Here is a 6,129-nt window from a genome sequence, read left to right on the forward strand (position 1 = left end):
CTCCAAGACAATGGAATCTTACCTCATGAGAAGCTATGAGATTTGGGGTTTTTAATGATGATTCATTTGTATATGAAATATGGGAAGAAGAGATCTCTTCAAATGATTAACAGTAGAAAAAGACGAGAAGACAAGGAGGTAAGCTTTTCTGATGCGAGTTCATGAAATGACATTCTCATCTCCATTTCCTACGTGTCTAATTAATTTATTCTTGTGTTGTTATGCAGCTGAAGGGCAGAGCCTGGCAGTATCATGGGACGTGGGAAGAAGTATATAAAAGCGCAAAAAGGGCAGATCGAAGTAAGAATGATCTACATGAGAGGGACGAAGGTGAGCTGCTAAGAACGGGTCACCCTTTATGCATATATGAACCTTATTTTGGTGAAGCAACCTGGTCGTTTCTACATCAATATCCCCTCTATCGTGGTGTCGGCCTGGTGAGTTCCCATGTGCAATATATACTGTTGTTGCAAGGATACAAAAGAGGGAAATATTTCTAGACTGATGTGAGTGCATCATATTGCAGTCAGTTAAAGGACGGAAACCTAGGATGGATAAATATCGATGCATCTCCACGTCTTTCGCTTTTCAACAATCAGTACTATCGCGATCCATTTGGCGACTTTGGAGCACTTTTTGCAATTCAAACAAGATTAGCCGTTTACACAAAAATTCGTGGATTGGGTTTCAGTCCTAGAGAGCGACTGCCAGAAAGGTAAGTATCTTTTGTGCATAAAAAAATCTTTCATCATTGCTATAATAGAAATGTGTATCGAGTAATAATATTTACTTGTGATGTAATTCGGGACCCTTAAACAGGAATCTCTATCCAAGATTGCTGAGGACGCATTACTTAATGCTATACAAACACGGAAACACGGAGATGCCTTATAATTTTTGGGTTCACATGGACAAAGATCGGAGACTCTCTCTGAAGAAACCCTTTTGGTCGCTCTGTGATGTCATAAATGTTGGGAACTGCAGGTAAGACACTACATATATCTTAAAACATAGTTTCGATAACAATGTTTGAGGCTTTTTGCTCGTACTGTTTGCAATTTATGGGCTTGGGTCAAGGTTTGCTTTCGACGAAACTTTGAAAAAAATGTACAGTATCAAGATTTTGGACTCACTGCAACCAATGCCCGAGGACGGATACGTGGTCTGTGATACAGAGCTGGGTACCGCCAACAAGATCCTTCTTCGAGTTTCTCATGTTCTCAAGGTGTTTGCTTGTTATTGACTGTCTCAGTCTGATCCTAATTGGAAAGAAAAAAAAAAGTACTTAGAGGGTGTGAGTCTCTTGTTTGTGGGATTCATTGGATGGACAGATCTATGAAGAACATCATCGAACAAACCGTTGCTATCTGAGTGTAACTAAAGTAAGAAATCCACTCCTTCTTCTTCCAAAGTTGAGATAGGTTTAAGATTCTAATTCAGATTAATGCCTTTGGGTTTGGATTTGAGTAATGTGGATACAGAGTGAGTCTCCTCATCTTTTTTGATGTTTAAGAGTGTTTTTTTGTGATTGGTTTTAAGTATCTGATTTTGGGTTTTCTTTTTGACAAAACTTATAATGTGTTAGATTAGCCATGATATTGATGAGGGTCCTCGGCTTAAAGTGGTGAAGAAAGAATGGTTTGAGGGCAAGGATTGTCTTGACATTGGCTGCAATAGCAGGATTATGACTATCCATATTGGTAAGCTTCTTATACATTTGCTAAACACATTTTTTGAAGAACACCGAAAAATCCTTTCTTGGTACAAGAATCTAATGCCCCTATTATATTTGTAGATGTGGCCCTTTGTGAGTATTTGTATAGTTGTATGGTTTCTACTGATTTGATTTCTTTATGAGAATGCTATGTCAAAGTGTGATTGGACTTTCACTGTCTTGGATATGTCTTTGTTAACATCTTGCTTTTCTTTTTCTTCAGCTAAAAAGTTTAGTTGTCGGAGCATTCTTGGAGTGGATATTATTCAAGTAAGCACTATTGGTTGTCGTAATATCTTCCAAGATTTTTCTTTTTCATATAGGACATAGATTAAACTGTTAGCTACATATGTTATCATTCAAGTCTGGAGAAAATGTTTAGTTTGATTTAATCTAGTATCTCATATTAAGTCTTAACTCAAGTGAAACACAGAACAATAGATACTTTAATCCAGATATGTATTTTGGAAGCTTTCATAAGTTTTATCTTTCTGAAGTAATTGTTTCCTGTGCATTGAACTAGATTTCCTTTGGCTGAAGGTCGCATTGAGGATGCTCACTAACATCGTAAGAAGTTTGTGAGAATGCAGAATTCTGATAGGCCAAATGAAAAGAAATATAGCTCATAGGGTTTGAAGGAGGAATCTGTATCCATTTCCAATGGTGTGACAAAGTCAGACAACCAAGAAACTAAAAACCTGTCTCAAATTGTCTCGTTTCAGAAAGAGAATTTTGTTCAAACTCAAAAATTTGACGACAATCGTTATGATACAATTCTATGGTAAATTTCTTTTTATTTTTGCCTGTTCTTTCACTCTGTAAGTTTGGTTTCTTCTTCTTGGAGAGAATTGGCAACAATTAAGAACGTTACCGATTTTTTTGGTAATGCTCATACCACAAAATACGTATGAAACTCAACTACTGTAATTTAGAAAATATTTGCCTGATGTTTTTGGCTAAAGAATCTTATGTCACTAAGCCTTTTGATCTCACTGTTTCCTAAAGGAGGTCTCATCTTTAGTTGAAATCCAAATACAAACAGTTTTATTGATGACATGTTTGCTCTTTGATGCAGTTTGAGTGTGACAAAATGGGTTCATTTGAATTGGGGTGACGACAGTTTGATAACCTTGTTTTCAGAGATTTGGCGTCTTTTTAACCCAGTAGCTACATTGTACTTGAATGTGTCCATTTTCTCTTCTCATATGCGCAGCAATTGACTGTTGTCTTTGCTTTTAAGGATGGTATTTTTGTAATGGAACTTCAGCCTTGGAAATCTTATGAAAACAATCGTTGTGTTTCAGAGGTGTGTAGAACACAAAGTTTCTTTCTGATTGCACAAGTTAGCTATACATATAAAGAGTTTTAATCTGTGTTTGTCTTCTGTAATTTGCAGACAACTGCAATGAATTACCGAAATATTGTTTTACGTCTAGAGTATTTCCAAAAAATTCTTCTTGATAAGGTACCCTTTCTACTCTATTTACTTCCTTACTTTGCCTATACTCTTACCTGATCTATAAAATATGCTATGCAAGTAGTGTTGGCTTCTTTTACATCAAGCTTGTCTGACTCAAGCAAAGGGTTTGATATACAAATCCTTGCATTCCAGAAATGAACTTTAACAACTAGAAGCGTAAATGAAGAAGAATTTGAGTTTTTGAAAAGCCTTGTAAAAAATCAAACTAATTTTGGGATTACACACAAGATGTGAAGAAACAACTACAAGTCGCTTCATATCTGTAAAAGTCCTCAAGTATAAAAGGATTCTAATTGTTTTACTTTTCTTTTAATGGTTGTTGTGGATTGTGGCTTGATCTCTGGGTGTAGAGATTCAAGGGAGATTGCTTTCAAAATTATACGCTTTGGTGGTGTATCTTTCGATTTCATATCAATAAAGGTTTTTCTTGATCTTTTTTTCAGCAAATCTATCGTTTACAGAATCAATCAAACGTTAGAGGAAATATAACAACAACAAAATAAAGTATCTCAAGTGATAAGGTTTTAAGCAGATATAATCTTGAAAGGGCTGGTGACTGTCTTCTTCTTACTTCATTCTTCATAGTAAGGTCCTTTTCCAGATAACAAATCTGGGACTCGCCATGCCGCCGAGAATCCCTCAGATGCTATTGTAGACGTTTCGGGCTGAGCGAGCATGATTCTTATGTTCTTCTCTTTGAGATATATCATACTCTTTTTGAATTCTGGATCACCCGTTATCAAGAGAAAGACTGAGAGAAAAGGGCGAGGCTTTCTGATGAGGTTGTGACGAGCCTTGCCATAGATATCTCTCGTGATCATGAGATCAGCAGCCTCCGGTTTAGCTAGATGAAGTTTCATATCAATATTCATTTTTCCCAAACCCGATCTAGCCAACTCATTACATTGCTTGCACACGCAATATCGTTCTGGAGCATAGCAGAACTTCATAAAGCGTGGCATGTCATCATTAGAAAATGGAGATTTTAACCCATAGAAGCTAATATAATCCATAACGTAATCTTCATTAAGACCCTTCTGAGATTTGTTTAGAGCTTTGTCAATCTGCTTTGTCATATCCACAACGTAATCTTCATTAAGACCTTTTGAGATTTGTTTAGAGCTTTGTCAATCTGCTTTGTCATATGGTAGTCTTGCATCGACATGGTTTTTAGGAAATGCAGCGAACAGAAGAGGATGATGACGACAATGCCGATTAATCAGGTTTATCGACAAAACGATAAATCAGCCACCTTGAAAATTAATCAGCCGCTTAGTCGCTGATCAGTCCAACTGCCGCAATTTTGTATTCGAATAATTAATTTTAAACTGACTAAAACAAATTTCTTATCGGGCCTATTTACAAGCCCAATTGGAGTGACCGAACACAGACTTCGATCTTTGATCCGCGACCTAAGCGAGAACGTTTCAATTGAAGCACAGATGAAGACTCTTATTTATAGTGCTGCTTCCCCTTCTCAACTATCCAAGTTTGTCGATGTGGGACAAACTAAAAGACCAAGTTTTAAAAATATTGTCATGAGTATTTATGGGTTTGAGTTAAATATGGATCCTTAAGACACTAATATATCTTTTAGATCTATCATTATGCACATATTTGTACAAACTTTATTTCATATATGTTTAATATAATAAAATTAATATTAAAAAAAATAATAATAATTAAATTTTATTATTAATAAAAGTTGAAGGTAAATATTTCTCAGATTTCAAGTTTCTCATTATTTGTAATTTCATATAGCTAATAGTGTCTCAATCTTTTTGTTGTTTTATTTTGGACAGATTCTGAGGTAACTTGAATTCAAAAGAAGAATTTTTACTGAGTAATATCAACTGTTTTTTAGTTTTGCATCATGGATTACAGAATTCAGATTTATTTATACAAGAGTTTGTGGATAATATAAATTTAATATGGTGTTCCAAAATGTTTATTATGTTATTTTTACGGTAAAGAAAAAAAATGTAGATTGGTAGACACAAAAAATATTACCACATTTCACCAATTATTCGGGGTCTCACGTTAATGCGGATAAGTTTTCTTATTTGTGTGTTCTAAAAATAGAGAAACAGCTATATATCATAATTCATCTGCCCTTATTATGTATTTTCATGTAATAATATCTACGATATCATAATCTCTACAGTATGATCTTATATATATTCATATCTTTTTTATAATATCATAATATTCACTGTATGATCCTAAGTATATTAATGTCATAATTTTTTTTTAAAAGTATTTGGCTAATATAGTAACTAAAAAAAACTGAGAGGCATGTGAATAACCAGATTCAGCCGATGTCAATGCGCCACACAAAGTAACCACACCATCCATATCAGATATTTATGTATTTTTGAATTTGAGGTCAATAATGTTAGTAAGACTTTAGGCATGTCAATGTAGATAGGTCTCTTTACCATTAGACTCGCCATCTTGCAGGTTTGGTCCCCAAACATTAACACGGAATCCTTCTCTGTCTTTTCTTTAAATATATACTCCATGTTTTTTTTTCTCTTTTTTTTAAATACTTTACACATTATCTTGAAAATTTTCTAGAAATATTATGTTAATATATTAAGTTGGTATAAATTCTTACACTATAATTCTAATATCTTTTTCCTAAAGCACCAGTTATATAATTGTAAGAATAATTATTATATGGGTTTATATACAATTGTAAATCTTTTAGTTATGATTAATTAATTAATTATATGTATTATATATATATATATATATATATTTATATAATTGTAAGAATAATTATTATATGGGTTTATATACAATTGTAAATCTTTTAGTTATGATTAATTAATTAATTATATGTATTATATATATATATATATATGTGTGTGTGTGTTTAACGCGTAAGTAAGCATACTGACCTGTAAATTGCAATTATGAGGGACACATCTTG

At 33.7% G+C, this 6,129-nt stretch overlaps 1 pseudogene; it reads left to right on the plus strand.

Moving 5' to 3' along the window:
• The first annotated feature begins 252 nt into the window (after positions 1-252).
• Positions 253-3,332, plus strand: LOC18028293 (annotated as a pseudogene).
• The last annotated feature ends 2,797 nt before the right edge of the window (positions 3,333-6,129 follow it).

Source organism: Eutrema salsugineum, unplaced genomic scaffold (genome assembly GCF_000478725.1).
Source record: "Eutrema salsugineum unplaced genomic scaffold, Eutsalg1_0 scaffold_1, whole genome shotgun sequence".
Taxonomy (NCBI): Eukaryota; Viridiplantae; Streptophyta; class Magnoliopsida; order Brassicales; family Brassicaceae; genus Eutrema; species Eutrema salsugineum.